At 46.8% G+C, this 19,136-nt stretch overlaps 1 protein-coding gene across 4 annotated transcripts in view; it reads right to left on the reverse strand.

The window, feature by feature from the left end:
• LHFPL2 (LHFPL tetraspan subfamily member 2) overlaps nucleotides 1-19,136 on the reverse strand; it is a 203,318-nt gene that overhangs the window by 138,442 nt on the left and 45,740 nt on the right. For 3 of the 4 annotated variants that reach the window (XM_073584148.1, XM_073584150.1, XM_073584149.1), the window contains exon 2: nucleotides 4,217-4,283. The exons of the other annotated variant lie outside the window; for it this stretch is intronic. The gene's annotated coding sequence lies outside the window, so the exon portion shown is untranslated. The remainder of the gene's footprint in view (nucleotides 1-4,216; nucleotides 4,284-19,136) is intronic. 4 annotated transcript variants of the gene reach the window in all.

The following is a 19,136-nucleotide window of genomic DNA, read 5'->3' on the forward strand; positions in this document are numbered from 1 at the left end:
TAAAGCAGTTTTGGAACAGCAATTTTATTGCAGATTTAATTGTTTCCATTTTAAAAGGACGTATGACCAAAAACTTGTTGAGGGCCTTAAGGTTTATTATTGTCCTAAAGGAGCTGTCTGGTTTGCGGACCAGGAACAGAGGGGAGTAGAATCCCTTCCCCCATTCTCCCTCTGGAACCTCTATCAGGACTTTCTTGGCGCACAGGTCATGAACCTCGGCCTCCAGGGCAGCTTGTTCTGCAGCAGACGACCTGAGTGGGGTGATTTTAAATTGATCAAGGGGAACCCTAGAAAACTCTAGTCGTAGTCCCACGGCTATTATCCCCAGTATCCAGCTGCTATTAGAGATCAGAGACCAGGATGGGTAGAAGGCAGCTAGTCTCCCTCCTACCGGGGCAACTAGTCATTGGGGCGGCTTTTTCGCATCCCGAGCTGGACCTTCCTGGCGCCCCCCTCCAAACATGAATCCTGTACCTTTCCTTTTTTTCCTCATCCCATCTGCCCTGATCTCTGGACGGCCTTCTCCGGAAAAAACCTTTCCTGGTAAAGGGACGTCTGTAAGAGGGGTTCGGGAGACTGGGAAATTTCTTTTTGTCATCTCCAGCTTTCTCTAACAATTCGTCCAAGACGGGGCCGAATAGGTACTCCCCCTCGCAAGGAATGGAACAGAGACGGGACCGGGCTTGAATATCTCCTGGCCAGCATTTTAACCAGAGCGCTCTTCGCGCTGCATTAGATAGACCCGCGGCTTTAGCCGCCATTCTTGCAGAGTCTGCAGAAGCATCGGCTAAAAACGCCGCGGCATTCTGAATGATCGGCAAACTTTTCCGAATAGATGTTCTTGAAGCTCTGTCTTTTAGCTCGGAATCCAGCTGATCTAGCCAGACCATCATGGATCTGGCTGTACAGGTGGCAGCTACCGCTGGTCTTAACGCGCCTGCTGACATTTCCCATGTCCCTTTAAGAAAAGAATCCGCTTTTTTATCTAGCGGATCTTTCAAGGAGGCCATATCGTCAAATGGTATGGCGGATTTTTTAGATGCTTTGGCTACTGCTGCGTCTAGTTTCGGGGCTTTATTCCATCTGTTTACTACCGGGTTATCAAAGGGGTATCTCCGCTTAAAGGCTGGTGGCATGGAGCCCCTTTTTTCCGGTCTCTTCCATTCTCTGTCAATTAGGCTCTGAACCTTATCGTTTAATGGAAAAGCTCTGCGTTTTTTGACGTCTAGACCCCCGAACATTATGTCCTGTGCTGAGAGTTCCCGTTTTTTGTCCGCTACCCCCATGGTGGACCGTATTGCTTTCACTAATCTGTCCATCTGGTCTAAGGGGAAGCAGAACTGGCTAGAGTCTTCATCCGAGGAAGACGACAAGGAGGCCGAGGAGTCCGAGGAGTTGTCACCTTTCCCAGGGGCGACTGAGGTCTCCGAGCCTGAACCACTAGCCTCTCTTCTCCTAGAAGGTTCTCTTTGAGGTAAGACTTTCATTTCTGCCCTGATCATCTCTCTCAGGTTTGAAGTGAAGTCAGGTGTCTCTTCCGCTACCTGTATAAACGGGGGAGAGTATAAGGGCCTGACAATCTACCCCTGGACTCCCTGTCTTTATTAACCCCTACCGTTTGCCGAATGCATGGTTGGCATAATTTTTTAGGGTGGCCATCTGGTAGGGGGGGGGAACTACAGAGGGCACATTCCCTGTGCTTCTGTTTTCCCGTAGCCTTCTTCCCCTGCAAAAGAACATAAGGGAACACTGCATCAGGGTACATTCACGGAGATCTCTTACCCATGCAGATGAAGCAGGTACCGGATCACGGAGGGAGGCAGGGGGGTCCTTTCTGGAGGAACTTTCGCGGCTCTGGTCGCTAGTTCGTCTCTGTTTCTTCTGCTGGCTACTCGCATGCGGTTTTGTCGTGGCCTGTTTTTGCGGGCGCTCCTGCGCCTCGTCCTGCTGGTCTAAGGGGGCTTCCGTTGTATCCATTGCTGGGGCCTTCAGAAGCACCCTAGCGGTGTCCCCATCTGCCTTATATGCCTCCTGGTGTCCGGGTCAGCAGGTATCCTGCCGTAGCACCACCCACCCGGCGTTTCGCGTTCCCTCCCCCATGCTCCGGCCCCCCTCGCCTTATTCGGGTCGCCGCGCGACCCCCGGACAGGCGTGCACCCGCGGCGCGCGCCGGAGGCCGGCCGGCACCCGACTTCCGGTATCGGCGCTATCGCTCCACCCCTTCCGCGGCGTCACTTCCGCCGCTCACCAGAGCCCTGCGGGAGTGTGCGCGAAGGAGCCGCGCAGCGCCTCCTGCCCGGAATGCCCCCAGCCCCCCCGCGCACGCTGCCATGAGCGCCGCCAGGGGCCAGCACTGACCGGGAGGACCGGGCCTGGGGAAGCGCAGCAGGACCGGGGCATACATACCAGGTGCTGGCGTTTTGGAGATGGCATCCACCGGACTCCTGCTCCACCTGCTCCGTCCACTGCCGTGGTGACCTACCCGGCCCCACCGTCGCGCTTCCAGGGACCCCGCACTGACCGAGGTAGGAGACCCCCTCGCTACCTGGGTCGGTCAGCCGGCCTGGGTATTCAACGACGACTCCATGACGGACGATCTGTAGAGAGTCCTGTCCTCTAGGAACAGGAAACCAACTGATGCGTGGGAGAGGTGCCACCCTTTTTGTATCTGTAGGTTTCCTGTTCCTAAAGGGCGGATCCCCTCTCTCAGGTGGTGCTGTCATGGACGACCGAATAAAAAAGGACCTCAAAAGCTAGACATAATGCCACGATCCAAAAGAAATTCTGGTACACATGAGAAAGTAATTGAAATCAGTCTAGAAGAGGTTATAAAGCGATTTCTACAGGTTTGGGACTCCAGCGAACCACAGCAAGAGCCATTATTCACAAAAGGCAAAAACATGGAACAGTGGTGAACCTTTCCAGGAGTGGCCGGTCAACTAAAATTACCCTAAGAGCATAGCGACAACTCATCCAAGAGGTCATAAAAGACCCCACATCAACATCCAAAGAACTGCGGGCCTCATTTACCTCAGTTAACGTCAGTGTTCATGACTCCTCCATAAGAAAAAGACTGGGCAAAAACGGCAGAAGTCCAATATGAAAACCACTGCTCAGCAATAATAGTCTAAAGGTACTGTCACACTTAGCGATGCACCAGCGATCCCGACCAGCGATATGACGCAGTCAGGATCGCTGGTGCATTGCTAAGTGGTTGCTAGTGAGCTGCCACACAGGCAGATCTCACCAGTGACAACGCAGGGGTCGGGGGTCGCTACTTACCTGTCAGATGAGGCGATCCTGACGTCCTCCCGCCGGCGTCCACGCGTCGCTCGTCTCCACAGCAGGAAGCCCAGCAGGAAGCTGATGACGAGAAATGGTCCAGGACGTTCTTGCGCGATCAGCGATAACCAGTGGGGGAGCGGTCGGAAGTATCAGACATAGCGACATTGCTAGCAATATCGCTATAACGTCACAAAAACCAGTGACGTTATAGCGATATTGCTAGCGATATCGCTTAGTGTGACAGGCCCTTAAGTCCTGACCTTAATCCGGTGGAGATACTGTGGCATGTGCTTAAAAAAAGGCAGTTCATGCTTGGAAACTCTCCAATGTGGCTGAACTAATTCTGCAAAGATGAGTGGGCCAAAATTCCCCCAGAGGGTTATAAAAGACTCATTGCCAGTTATCGCAAACGCTTGATTGTAGTTATTGCTGCTAAGGGCGGCCCAACCAATTATTAGTTTAAGGGGGCAATCACTTTCACACAGGGCCCTGTAGGTTTGGATTTTTTTTCACTTAATAATAAAGACCTTCATTTAAAAACTGCATTTTGTGATTAGTTGCGTTATGTTTGTCTAATATTTACATTTGTTTGGTGATCTGAAACATTTAAGTGTGACAAACATGCAAAAGAATAGGAAATCAGGAAGGGGCAAACACTTTCACACAACTGTATATGGCAGGTGATACATTACAAGGACTGTCTGGGAAGAGATAAACCCTTTAATGCTCAGAAAAAACAGACATCTTAGGACGTTGTGTCATGCTACGTAAAGACCATGAATCATCAGCCACGATGGTCAGTTGATTTGCTCTACTTGCCAGTGCTGGAGTTAGTAAGGGTGTGATCGGCAGTGATACATCTTATACATCAGAATGACAGAAGAAGAGTTCCTACGGGAAAATAATAAATCATTTACAACAGCTCACTTACTTTTCACATCACTCAGCAAAACACAATCACGGCTCCAGCCAGAGGAGGAGAACTGCATCAGTCATTCCTGAAATGTAAAATGATAAATATAACTATCGGAGTATGAAAACAGGACATACAGTTACCAATCTATACCTAATACTTCTGTAGCTGGGTGAGTTTACACCAACACAAGATCAACACTTTTTTTTTCTCCTACAAACAGCGCCACTCTTGTCCGTGGGCTGTGTCTGGTACTGCAGCTCAAACCAATCCACACAGGAGGCTGGACAGTCACATAAGCTACAGTCCACAGACTAAAGTGGTGTTGTTTTAAGAAGCCATTCTATAGAACAAATGACTTAAAGCTTTTTTATGAGAGTAGCAGAGCAAGTGTTTAGCAAACTCCATAAAACACACAGAAATAGATCATTTATATTATGCAAAATACACAATATATATCTGTATGTAAACATCCCGAGCAGAAGTCACAATTATTTGGTCTACTTCTCTATAATATGACCCGTTACCCAGAGGCAGATCTGCCACGTATCACTCTGGAACCCTACCTAGATAATCCCGGGATTACGGAAAATGCTACGGCATTTGCAAACATCTCATTAAAAAGGTTGTATTACAGAACTCCGCTATAGCGAGCATGGAAAAGAGATTTCCTCTTTGACAGCACGTCAAAAGCAGTGTGTAAGGAAACACCTCTGTTTATGACATTTCACAGACATGGAGTTTTGATAATGGCTCGGTAATTAAAAGTTTTACCCCTTTTTGCTGCATTATAACCATCAGCAGAATAAGTGGCTACTGGTTAGATCCTAGGAATGCACTTTATTGTAAAGTGAAATGTAAACGTGGCTGAAAGCAAGCAAAAGTGTCTATAATTATTGCATTCATGACACTAAAACTACTGAATCCCAACAATTAACATTTTTTTTAAAATTACACAAAATTTTCTTTTGCCAATAGCCTCCTTAGAGAAGAGGAGATCTGGAACTCCAGCGCCACCTATAGGATACTACAATCCTAAAGTCAATATAAACCCTTTAAACTAGTCTTGCCACATCACTTATGATAAGAAACTAAACAAGACACTTCATTTGCAGACACGTGTTTTGCCCCTCATCAGGGCAAAGCAAGAGACATTTCCTTTGTATTGACGACTAGAAAACCCATTTAACATTGCATTTAGGAAACAAATGTACAATAAAAAGAAATATATGTAAAAATATACATATACTTTTTAGTGAAGTCATTTTTTTTTTTAAAAAAAGGGACCTTGTGTATTTCGGTGGCAAATTGTTAAAAACAGCAGAACTCCTCGTTAACAGCCCTCAGTGCAATAATATGTGCTAGGAGTTATCAAACAACCATATGGCCTAATAATATCACAACTTATTCAATATAACGACAGCACATTCCACAGGAAATCTATACTTTAGCAGGAAAATTTCTGTACAGATGATACTAATCTTAACTGCAACACTGGATATAGCAAATATGAGGGAGATGATGGAGATAATTGCAGAGTCTTTGCTCCTGTTATTCTGTACATCGGACTCACTTGCAGTACATTTTAGATTCTGATTCAAGATCAACTTGACCTTTAAATCACTGTTACACCTGGCCCCCGTCCTGGCACTGCGTCCAGGCATGCCGCTGCTCTCCGTTCTGGGCACTCACCTCGAGCCTCTCATGCTGCTGCTCAGCGTTCTGTCCTCCCTCCTGCCTCCTCCTCCTGGCGTCCTGTGAGGAGATCTGTAGCTAAGGCTATTAGGGCACGCCCGGCCGCACTCTTGCCTTCTTAAAGGGGCGGCGTGCATTATTCAAAAAATGCAATCAACCAATGGCAGCGCACTGGCTGCTATTTCTAGCCTCTCCTCCATAGGGAGAGCGCCGGATCAACGAGTATCTATCATTGATAAATCCGGGTCTCATGGTAACCTGTCTGCGCTGCATCTGCAGTCTCTGTGCATTGTCTAATGCTCTCTGTTTCCACAGCATATCAGTATCCTGTGCTACCTGGTTATATCAGCAACCATCTGGACCTAAGCCATCCCGTTCCGTCTACAGCCATCCGAGTCCAAGGACTGTGTGAAGGTCACTGGAACCGACTCCTTACCAACTAACCGGATCCAGGACCCAGCGCATTACGGACTCTGCTGTAACTTTTGTTATACCTTTTGGTCCCGCTGGGACAGCTGCCACGTGTTCGGGGTCTAACTGGAGGTGGCACCTGTGTCCTCCGGGTATTCCATTCTGGCCCTGCCTGAGAGGCTTTACTACGGGTGCCCGGGGCTCACTAGTCACGCCCCCTTCGGAGCCCCCCGGACCGTGGTCCCGAGGTTCCACTCTAAAAATAAAAACGAATGTGAACTTCACCATCTCTGCCTCCGCTTCCATTTGTTACAATCACTATATATTTAGTACCCTGTCAACTGAAAAACACAAAGAATTGGGTATGAGTCAAAGTTTGTGCATGATCCGCTGTTTCTTGCTTATATAAATTTACCAAATTTATCCAAGTGAAGGAAGTCTTAATAATTAAAAAAAAAAAACACCAAAACTAGGTGAACACCAGCATTTCCATCAGGTTAAAAAAAATTAACTGTGGCAAGTGACAAGTCCTTTTTAATACAGTGGCTAGGAAACCGTATAGCCCAGTTTGTTGGAGGGGCACAGTAGAGATTTTATGCTATACAAGACACCAATCGCCATCATAATGGACTGACTTTGTTTGTATTTTACTTTTAATCTTTTACTGGGTGTAGGTAATAAACACCAAGGTTACTTACCGGTAGCCGTTTTTTTCCGGAGCCCATGACGGCACACGAGAGAAGGGATCCGCCCAGTCAGGACAGGAACCCTACTGAAGATAAAAGGGCGGTACCTCTCCCTCGCTTCAGTTGGTTTACAGAGCATGAGAGGCCCCCCCTGGTTAGTACACTTGGTAAAACTATCACATTATATCTAACTAAAAAAACACCCAAACTATAGCGCACATCAAAGGAGTGAAAAAGGGGGGGGGAATATACAGGTGCCTTCATGGGCTCCGGAAAAACCGGCTACCGGTAAGTAACCTTGGTGTTTTCCAGTCTCCCATGATGGCACACATGAGAGACTTTTGTAGAATAAGACACCTTAGGGAGGGACCACCGCTTGCAGCACCCTTCTACCAAAGGTTAGGTCAGTAGAGGAAGACAGATCAAGTCGGTAGTGCTTAAAAAAGGTGGCAGGTGAAGACCAAGTAGCGGCTTTACAAATTTGTTCAACTGATACCTCAGCCTTCTCTGCCCAGGAGGTAGCCACGGCTCTGGTGGAGTGAGCCTTGATGCCTTCTGGAACCGGAGCGCCACTTGCGGAGTAGGATAACATAATGGCCTCCCTGATCCATCTGGCAATGGTACTCTTAGCTACCCCGTGCCCTTTTCTACTACCCTGAAAGGCTACAAAAAGGGACTGATCTATCCTCCACTGACTAGTTACTGACATATTGTACTATGGATCTTCTTACATCTAATGTATGGAACTTTTGCTCTCCAGGGTTTCTAGGATTGTTACAGAACGATGGCAAGGAGATCTCCTGAGTCCTATGAAACTTTTGGACTACCTTGGGGTGATAGGCCGGGTCTGGTCTTAGAACCACTCGGTCATCCAAGATCTGTGTATATGGAGGACATATAGACAGAGCTTGAAAGTCGCTGACTCTTCGGGCTGATGTTAAGGCTACCAGCAAGACAGTTTTAAGTGTAAGTAGCTTTGGTGACAGTTCTAGTAGTGGTTCAAAGGGGTCTTTGGTTAAGGCCTCTAAGACTAGGTTGATGTCCCAGGGTGGTATCTTTGGGATAATGACCGGCCTTGACCTGCCACAGGACTTTATGATTCGGGACACCCACCTATTGGCTGCTAAAGTTGCAGCTATATAGGGCCCCTAAAGCTGAGACTTGGCCTTTGAGTGTGTTAGTGGCTAACCCCAGTTGTAGCCCCGACTGTAAGAACTCTAAGATAGGTCCCACTGGCACTACATCCCCCAAGGGTTCCCCCAGGAAGTCTAGGAACTTTTTCCACGTTCTACCGTAGATTCGGGATGTTATAGGTTTCCTACTTTTCAACAGGGTGGAGACTAACCCTGGAGAGAATCCCTGGCGACTCAGTAGCGCCCTCTCAAATTCCAGGCTGCTAGATGGAAGCCCTTCACCTGAGAGTGGACCACTGGTCCCTGGGAGAGCAGGTCTGGAATCTCCGGTAGTATCCATGGATCTGTCACTGACATGTGCCTCAGAAGGGAGAACCAAGGCCTTCTCGGCCAAAACGGAGCTGTAAGAATTATTCTCGCTCGATCCTCCCCGATTTTCCTGACCACCACTGGGATCATTGTTATCGGGGGAAATGCATAGGCCAGGATGAACTTCCAGGGTATTTGTAGGGCATCTACTGCGAAGGGGTTTTCCCTTGGGTTTAGTGAGCAGAACTTCCTGACCTTCCGGTTGTGTGTGGTAGCGAACAGGTCTATTTCTGGTTTGCCCCAGGCCTGAACTATTTGTTGGAAGACTTGGGAGTTTAGGGACCATTCCCCTTGTCTCAGATGCCTGCGACTCAGGAAGTCTGCCTGTATAATTTCTGCCCCCTTTATGTGCAGTGCTGAGATGGATAACAGATGTTGTTCTGCTGGCTGGAAGAGTAGATCTGATATTTGCATGAGGCCCCGAGATCTCGTTCCCCCCCTGGTGATTGATGTAGGCTACTACTGCCTGATTGTCCGTCATGACCTGGGTGTGGCGGCCCCGAAGTAAGGGAAGGAAATGTCTCACGGCTTTCTCCACTGCCCATAGTTCTTTTACATTTGAACCGTGATCCCTTTCTAGCGAGGACCAGGTTCCCCTGTATTGAGTGGGATATCAGGTGTGCTCCCAATCCTGTGGCACTCGCGTCTGTTGTAATGATGTCCTCGACTGGTTTTTGCCACGGGACACCGGCTGTTACATTCTTTTCTGCAGTTCACCAGAGCAGGGAATTTCTTACAGCCACTGAGAGACATAGTTTGCCTTCTAAATGCCCTTTTAATTGTTTCTGTGCTGACAGAATTTCCCACTGTAGTTGCCTTAAGTGGTACTGCGCCCATGCTACTGCGGGTATGCATGATGTCAGTGAACCTAAAAGGGACATTGCGTTCCTCAGTGTCATATTTGGTCTTTGAATTGCTGTGCGAGCTAGGCCTCTTATTTTGGTCACTTTGCTCTCTGGTAGGAGACAGAGTTGTTGCTCGGAGTCCAATATCAACCCTAGGAAGGATTGCTCTTTTACTGGGGTTATCCTTGACTTGGGGATGTTTACTATCCATCCTAGTCCTACTAGAATTGCTATCACTTCCTTCACTTGATGTGTGCAGTGGGACTCCGACCTCCCTATTACCAGAAAGTCGTCTAGGTATGGGACGATCACTATGTCCCTGGAACGCAGAAAAGACATTACTTCGGCCATCACTTTGGTGAATACTCTGGGGGCTGTAGACAGGCCAAATGGAAGGGCTGCGTACTGGCAGTGTTTCACCTGCCCCTGGACATAGAGCGCTACTCTCAAATATTTTTGATACTGCCGATGAATTGGGATGTGATAGTAGGCATCTTTTAAGTCTATCACTGCCATGAGGCAATGCTGGAACAGGATCTTTGTGGCCGTGTTGATTGACTCCATTTTGAAGGAGCAATTGTCTACCCACTGAGTCTCCTCAGGTTGACAGTGGTTCTCCAAGAGCTGTCTGTTTTTTGTATTAAGAAGAGGGGGGAATAGAACCCCCTTCCTTCTTCTTGCACTGGGACTTCCTGTAGGACTTGTTTTTTCACTAGTCCCAAGACTTCCATCTCCAGGGCCAGCTGTTGCTCTTGGGCTTTCCTTCTGGGTGTCATTATGAAGGTATGCCTGGGCGGACGGATGAATTTTATTTTTAAGCCGTCCTTGATTATATTTAGGACCCATGTACTGGGGGAGATATTTGCCCAGGCGGAAAGGAAGAGAGAAAGCCTTCCCCCTACCTCCGGCCCAACGCCATTGGGGAGATTTTTTGGAGGACGTGGAGGGCCCTTTAAACATATAGCCTGATCCTCTTCTTTCTTTAAAGTCCCAGCTTTTTCTATCTCCCGGGGGACCACCCCTGTTAAATCTTCTCCTCCGAAAGGGCTGCTTTTTAGGTTCTCCCGGAAATCGGGGAAAGCTTTTCTTCCTATCCCCCGCATGTTCCAAAATCTCTTCTAGTTTTTTCCCGAAGAGGAATTGGCCATCGCATGGAATGGAACATAACCTATGCTTTGACGGTAAATCTCCCAGACACCCTTTAAGCCACAGGGCTCGTCTTGCCGCGTTTGACAGGCTTGCTGCTCTAGCTGTCAATCTTGCAGAGTCTGCAGAGGAATCTGCTAGGAAAGCCGCTGCTCCGTGCACCAGTGTCAAATTAGACAGAATTTTGTCCCTAGGAACTCTATCCTTGATCTGGTCCACTATTTGTTGTAGCCAGACCATGAGGGCACGAGCGGTACAGGTACCAGCTATCGCTGGTTTCAATCCACCTGCTGAAGCTTCCCAGATATGTTTTAGGAAACCGTCTGCTTTTTTGTCAAGCGGGTCTTTCAACACGCCAGAGTCCTCTAATGGTAGGGATACCTTTTTTTGAGGATCTGGCTACGGCCCCATCAATTTTTGGGACTTTTTCCCAGGCTTCTGAATCCTTCTGCTCAAAAGGGTACCTCCTCTTTGATGTGGAAGGTAAGCCCCCTGACCTCTCCGTTTTTTTCCATTCCCTGTAAATTAGTGCTTTTATTTTATCATTTACAGCAGGGCTGTGGAGTCGGAGTCGGAGTCGTGGAGTCGGTGCTCATTTTGGTGGAGTCGGAGTTGGAGTCGGTATAAAATGGACCGACTCCGACTCCTAAAATATATAATAAATTGGGTACAGTAATTCAATGCAGGATGTGCTGAATATTTATTCATAGGAGTTTGGGAAAGTTATGAAATGTCCTATAAATGGCTGTTATATTCCTGATCTAAGGCTACATTCACACACAGCGTTTTTCCTGTGTTTTTTGAGGATACGTTTTTCAGCTGCAAAAGTTGATCATCTTTTTAAAAAACTGCATCACCTGAAAGGTTTTTGAGCTCATAGATAATGTTCTCAATAGCAAAAGCTGATTAGAAATCTGCTCTATCTATCCATTTATCCATATCTGTCTATCCATATCTTATCTGTACCAAAAAGAATGAAAACCAGGTAGTACACCAATATATATTCTGTTCTATCTAAATATCTTGATTATTGGATCATAAAAATGATTAAATGTCTGAGGTTCACATTGTACTACAATAAATTTTTCACTTAAATATAAGCAATATGTGTGGGAGTCGGAGTCGTGGAGTCGGAGTTGGAGTCGGAGTCGGTGTAAGGGAAATTGAGGAGTCGGAGTCGGAGTCGCAGGTTTGGCTTACCGACTCCACAGCCCTGATTTACAGGGAAGGTACGTTTTCGTTTTTCCTCCAGTCCTCCAAACATTACATCCTCTAATGATTTGGGAGTTTTTTCCTCTTTAAGGCCCATTGTAGCCCTAATCGCTCTGACCAGTTTTTCCACATCCTCTGTTGGGAAACATGGACGGCCGCCTATATCGCTGTCCGAGGAGGATTCTGAGGACTGAGTAGAGGAAGAGGAGGTGGAGGGGGACAAGGATCTATCCCGCCCCTTCGGCCTTGGCGAGGCCTCTGAATCGGAGCTTCTACGATTTCTTTTATCTTTCTTTTTAAGGGCTGCCCTTAGGGAACCTTTCACCTCCTGTCGAATTAACTGTTTAAGGCTAGTCACCAAATCAGGGGTCTCTTCCTGTATAGTTTTATTTATACAGTCAGCGCAGAGGTCTTTCTGCCACTGATCTGCCAGCGGGTGTTTACATAGGGCGCATTCTCTATTTTTGGTTTTGCTGCTGGCCTTCCTCGACCCCTAGCGATCAAACAGAGAAAATGGAACCCCGTTACCATAAGGGCGACATTCACGTAGATCACTCACCACCGCTGTCAATCAGGGGTACCGATCTCGGAGGCTCCTCAGATGAACTCGTGACATTTCTCCTGGACGTCTCAGAGTCATGCCGATTGCGTTTATGACTGCCGCTCCCACCACTCGAGCGACTGCTCCTGGTATGTTGGCGGCTCGGCCTGGCATCTGGCGAGAGGTCTTGCTGCTGACGCTGCTCGTCTTGCCACTTCCATCATGAAGCCTTGGGCATGAGTGCGTCTTCTGTGGTCATCCCCCTTTTGTAAGGGGCATCCACTGCACTCTCTGCCTCCTCCGGTTACCCCACAGCCCCTCCCCCCCTCTGCCATGCCGCCGGGATCTCCTTTCGCCGGCCGGCGTTATTTGCTATGGGCGTCGCCATCTTGGGTTGCCGGCGCCGACTCCCGACTTCACGCAGGCACGCCCCCTCCCAGCGTGCCCTGCGTGTGACGTCAGGGGAGCGGGACCCGGAAGTGGCCGTTCCCTGACGCTGGCTGCTCCTGGATGCGGCAGAGGGGGAGAGGGCGGCGCGGCAGCCACGGCAGAGCCCCAGGACCCCAGGCCGTGCTGCTTCTGCGCCCACTCGGACGCTGAGCCCCTGGGGGACCCGTGGACGGCGCTTCCCTCCCCCGACGCACGGCGCCCAGGACCCTGCCTGTTCTTCCACGCTGGCACGAGAGAGAGGGGCAGGTACGTGTTCCTTCAGTACACGGGTCCCTGTCAGGACAGGAAACCCAACTGAAGCGAGGGAGAGGTACCGCCCTTTTATCTTCAGCAGGGTTCCTGTCCTGACTGGGCGGATCCCCTTTCTCATGTGTGCCGTCATGGGAGACGGGAAAATTTAAGATATTATTTCAATTCTACTTAACTTTTGGCCTGAACTATGACAATTGGTGAGGTCCAGGCGTCCACTGCGTTTTCCTGTTTTCTCAATCGAAAAAGGTTTTAAATCCTGCTGTAAAATTCCCATAGGCTGAATCAGTACTTGCTATGAGGGCCATGGAGTCATTTTGGTGGTGTCGGTATAAACTGAACAGACTGACTCAGAACAATTTTGGGAAAGTTACGAAATTCCTATAAATGTCTGTCCTGTTCCTGATCTAAGGATCGCGGCTTTTTGCGGAGATGAATCTGTGCTGCACTTTATGTACATGCTCAGTAGCGAGTGGGACTCGTGGCACCAGTGTTGTAGAAAATTGTCTGAGATTTGGCTTACCGACTCCACAGCTCTGCTATATCCATGATTCCCACTTGCTTTCTGAATGACCAAGGATTTCCCAATGAAACTCCACAACCGTCACCATTTCTTCTGTGCTCATAATCATTTCCAATGAGGATTGAAGCCGGGACACAAGGTTCAATTCGTTGTGGATTTTCGGTTTGGCTTTATCCTTTGCATTTATATCCATAGCTTCTGTTTAGCAGTCAACTGCTTCTCCACCATAAAACTTCTGAAGAATAATTTTCTATAGAATTTATACAGGAGTGTGCCTTCTTCAACTCTTTCCTGCAGATTTTTTTTTTTTCATCTTCTCAGATACTAAAAGCGGTAACACTGAACTCAATAACCCATGCTTGTCTTCTGAGGAAATGTACACAATGTATTGAAAAGCCATAAAACGTTAAGTCATGCTCTTTTTATAACGCAGACAATTTATGACCAGCTGACAACATTTTATGCTACAAGACTAATGAGGCAGCTCGGTCCATTAACAACTATCTTTTGCACTCCACTCTAGTCTTATTAGAATTGGCACTGTATAAAGATGGAATCATAGCTCTTTATGTCCATTTGCCCATCTCTAGCATACAGAAACCACTATTCCCAGTTGTACTCTGGTACAGAAAAAACTCCAGCAGACTTGTGTGGGCGGCAAAGCAGCCAAAGCTGGCCATACACACGAGAGCCACCGATAAAACGTTCATTCAATACACATGAGCACTTTGCTTGGTAAGTGTTGATTTGAGAGAGGAGAAAGTCATTACCATAGGTGTCATCTTTACTGAAGAAAAAAAAAAAAAAGCGACCGGACGCCGAAATCAATGGCCTATTCCTTTTCACCCATGACATCCTCTGGTGTTTTGTCTTCAAATCCAATCAGTATGGAGTTCATATGTTCTTCCTACATTTGTCCTTTGGGTACTCTGGTTTCTTTCCACACACACATACTGATGTTTAACCCCTTCATGACCCAGCCTATTTTGACCTTAATGACCTGGCCATTTTTTGCTATTCTGACCAGTGTCCCTTTATGAGGTAATAAATCAGGAACGCTTCAACGCATCCTAGCGATTCTGAGATTGTTTTTTCGTGACATATTGGGCTTCATGTTAGTGGTAAATTGTTAGTGGTAAATTTAGGTCGATAATTTTTGCGTTTATTTGTGAAAAAAAACGGAAATTTGGCGAAAATTTTGAAAATTTCGCAATTTTCAAATTTTGAATTTTTATTCTGTTAAACCAGAGAGTTATATGACACAAAATAGTTAATAAATAACATTTCCCACATGTCTACTTTACATAAGCACAATTTTGGAAACATTTTATTTTGTTAGGAAGTTATAAGGGTTAAAATTTGACCAGCGATTTCTCATTTTTACAACAAAATTTACAAAACCATTTTTTTAGGGACCATCTCACATTTGAAGTCACTTTGAGGGGTCTATATGGCAGAAAAAACTCAAAAGTGACACCATTCAAGCTACTCAAAACTACATTCAATAAGATTAACCCTTCAGGTGCTTCACAGGAATTAAAGAAACATGGAAGGAAAAAATGGACATTTTAATTTTTCCAACAAAAATGTTCTTTTAGCATCAATTTTTTTCATTTTTACATGGTTAGCAGGATGAAATGGATCCTAAAATTTGTTGGGCAATTTCTCCTGAGTACACCGATATCTCATATGTGGTCATAAACCACTGTTTGGGAGCACGTCAGGGCTCAGAAGAGAAGGAGCGCCATTTGACTTTTTGTATGGAAAATATGCTGGAATATTTAGCGGTTGCCATGTCGCGTTTGGAGAGTCGCTGTGTGCCTAAACACTGGAGCTCCCCCACAAGTGACCCCATTTTGAAAACTAGACCCTCCAAGGAACTTATCTAGATGCATAGTGAGCACTTTGAACCCCCAGGTGCTGCACAAATTGAGCCGTTAAAAAAAAAAGTACTTTTTTTTTTTTTTTTTTCACAAAAATTTTCTTTTAGCCTCACTTTTTTTCATTTTCACATGGGCAACAGGGTAAAATGTATCCTAAAATTTGTTGGGCAATTTCTCCTGAGTACACCGAAAACTCATATGTGGTCATAAACCACTGTTTGGGCACACGGCAGGGCCCGGAAGGGAAGAAGCGCCATTTGACTTTTTGAATAGAAAATTAGCTCCAATCGTTAGCGGACACCATGTCGTGTTTGGAGAGTCCCTGTGTGCCTAAACATTGGAGCTCCCCCACAAGTGACCCCATTTTGGAAACTAGACCCCCGGAGTAACTTATCTAGATGTGTGGTGAGCACTTTGAACCCCCAAGTGCTTCAGAGAAGATTATAACGCAGAGCAGAGAAAATAAAAAATCATTTATTTCCTCAAAAATGATTTTTTTAGCCTGATATTTTTTATTTTCACAAGAGTTACAGGAGAAATTGGACCCCAAATGTTGTTGTCCAGTTTGTCCTGAGTACGCTGGTACCTCATATGTGGGGGAGGAACCAGTGTTTGGGTGCACGGCAGGGCTCAGAAGGGAAGGAGCGCCATTTGACTTTCTGAATGGAAAATTAGCTCCAATCGTTAGCGGACACCATGTCGTGTTTGGAGAGCCCCTGTGAGCCTAAACTTTGGAGCTCCCCTACAAATGACCCCATTTTTGAAACTAGACCCCCTAAGGAACTTATCTAGATGCATATTGAACACTTTGGACCCCCAGGTGCTTCACAGAAGTTTATAACACAGAGCTGTGAAAATAAAAATATTTTTTTTTCCTCAAAAAATGATTTTTTTTGCTCGCTAATTTTTATTTTCACAATGGTAAAAGGAGAAATTGGACCCCTAAAGTTGTTGTCCAGGTTCTCCTGAGTATGCTGGTACACCATATATGGGGGTACACGACTGTTTGGGAACACGTCGGGGCTCGGAAGGGGAGTAGTGACGTTTTGAAATGCTGACTTGATGGAATGGTCTGCGGGTGTCATGTTACGTTTGCAGAGCCCCTGATGTGCCTAAACAGTGGAAACCCCCCACAAGTGACCACATTTTGGAAACTAGACCTCCCAAGGAACTAATCTAGATGTGTGGTGAGCACTTTGAACCCCCAAGTGCTTAACAGAAGTTTATAACGCAGAGCCATGAAAATAATAAATCATTTTTTTTCCACAAAAATAATTATTTCAGCCCCCAATTTTTTATTTTCCCAAGGGTAACAGGAGAAATTAGACCCCAACAGTTGTTGTGCAATTTTTCCTGAGTACGCTGATGCCACATATGTGGGGGTAAACCACTGTTTGGGCACACGTCGGGGCTCGGAATGGAGGGAGCACTGTATGACTTTTTGATCGCAAAATTGCCTGGAATAAATGGTGGAGCCATGTCACGTTTGGAGACCCCCTGATGTGCCTAAACAGTGGAAACCCCTCAATTCTAACTCCAACCCTAACCCCAACACACCCCTAACCATAATACCAACCCTAATCTTAACCCTAACCACAACCCTAACCCCAACACACCCCTAACCCTAATCCCAACTCTAACCCTAACCACAAGCCTAACCGTCATCCCAACCCACCCCTAACCTTAATCTTAACCCTAATTCCACCCCTAACCCTATTTCTAACCTTAACCCTAATTCCAACACTAAACCCTATCCCTAGCCCAGACCCTATCCGAAAAATAAAAATATTTTCTTTATTTTATTCGTTGTCCCTACCTGTGGGGGTGATAACCAGGGGGTTTATTTACTTATTTTTATTTTGAGGTTTATTTACTTTTTTTTTTTTTTTATTTTGATCACTGTGAGAGTTTACCACAGTGATCAAAATAAATGAATGAATCTGCTGGCCGGCAGAATCCAGCGGGCGCACTGCGCATGTGCCCGCTATTTTCCAACATGGTGGCGCCCATGATGCGGGACACCGGGACGGCCAGAGGGACAGGAGGTACCGGGGTGGGTGGGTGGGGGGGAAATCGGAAGGCTGGGGGGAGCGGAGGGAAGGGGGAGGGGAGCTGATGTTGACTGTGGCGACCGATCGGTGCCGTCAGTCAGTGGGGGGGGTCTCTAAGGGTGTCTGCATTCCATGGCTTGATTGTAATATTTCACCAAATTTCATTGGTGAAATATCACAATCGCACTGCGCATGCGCCCGCCATCTTCCAAGATGGTGGCGCCCATGGGACGGCGGGATATCGGGAGACAGAGGGGGACTCGGAGGCACCGTGGAAGGTGAGGGAGGGTGATCGGACTGCGACGGCAGCAGCCAATCGCTGCTGTCAGTCCGTGGCGGGGGCCGATCGCCCCCGCCAGCCGGTGTTGGGGGGGGGGGGTCAGATTAGGGTCTCCAGCCATATCCGATGCTACTGCAGCATCGGCCATGGCTGGATTCTAATATTTCATCAATTTTCATTGATGAAATATTACTATCTCTCTGATTGTCTGTTAAAAGTGAAATAGCCAATCAGAGCGATCGTAGCCACGTGGGGACTAATCCACCCCCTCTGGGGTGAAGTACAAAGCCCCCTGTATCTGCGGGTCAGGTGACCTTTCAGTGACCCCGGTCACCCGACCCGCAGGGGGGGCTTTGAAGTCATGACACAGGGTATGCGTCATGGGTCGGATTGGCACCGACTTTCATGACGCATACGCTGTGTCACAGGTAGGGAAGGGGTTAATTGGCTTTGTAACCACCTTAGGCCTCATTCAGAATTCTCTTTTACACACGTACAAGAAAAATCGACTAAATGTTTGAGCACTGAGTCGGGTGTCAATTTTTGTAGTACATGGAGAGAGAAAAAAAAGAAAAAAAAAAAAAAGATGGAATTAGTCCAACCAGTAATTGTATTTTTAGAAGTCCATCAATGAACGCACACCAGGAGGTAGTCCTTCACATCCTCTATAGGGACAGGAAAACACAGGAGAGGTTAAATAGTCCCTCCAACTCTCACCCACCAGTGTCTTTACTAAGTATTACACCAGAGTATTACACCAGAGTGGATGCAACTCAATTTTAATTAATTCTCTTCTACAAATGTTAGCTTTCATATAAGTACAAGTAATTCAAGTGAGGGAATGTATGGGTGCTATCATGATGGACTCCTGGAAATAAAATTACTGGTAGGACCAATTCCTCCTTTCCAGGATGTCCCTTCTGACAGAACAGCAGGAGAATACCAAGTGATGGAACTAGGGCGGGACTAGTGCATCAAGGACCATTCTCCAAACGGCAGTCTGCTGACAAGACAAAAATGTCAACCTTGTAATGACTGTAGAAGGTGTTTAGGCTGGACCACATTGCAGCTCTACAGAGCTGGTCCACCAAAGCTACTACTCGTTCAGCCCATGAAATGGAAATAGCTCTTTTCGAATGTGCTCTAACATTTTCCAGAGGTGTTCTTCCTTCAGAGGAATACTCCACACAGGTTGTAGATTTAATCCATCTAGCCAGAGAGTCATTTATGAAGCCTTCTTGCCTGTGTTTCTTCCCCCAAATTGGATGAAGAGATTCCAATCCAGTCTCCACTCCTTGGTAGCCTCCATATAGGGCAAAAGGAGGGCAGGATAATCTCCTTTTTCCAAGTTGAAATTGGATACCACTTTTGGGAGAAATGTTGGGTCTAACCTGAGAATTACACAGTCCTCCATCACCTGGAGGTACGTTTCTCTGACAGATATTGCCATAATCTTTCCTATTC

The sequence above is a fragment of the Dendrobates tinctorius genome, unplaced genomic scaffold (assembly GCF_039654945.1).
Source record: "Dendrobates tinctorius isolate UK_male_01 unplaced genomic scaffold, ASM3965494v1 ptg000083l, whole genome shotgun sequence".
NCBI classification, from domain to species: domain Eukaryota; kingdom Metazoa; phylum Chordata; class Amphibia; order Anura; family Dendrobatidae; genus Dendrobates; species Dendrobates tinctorius.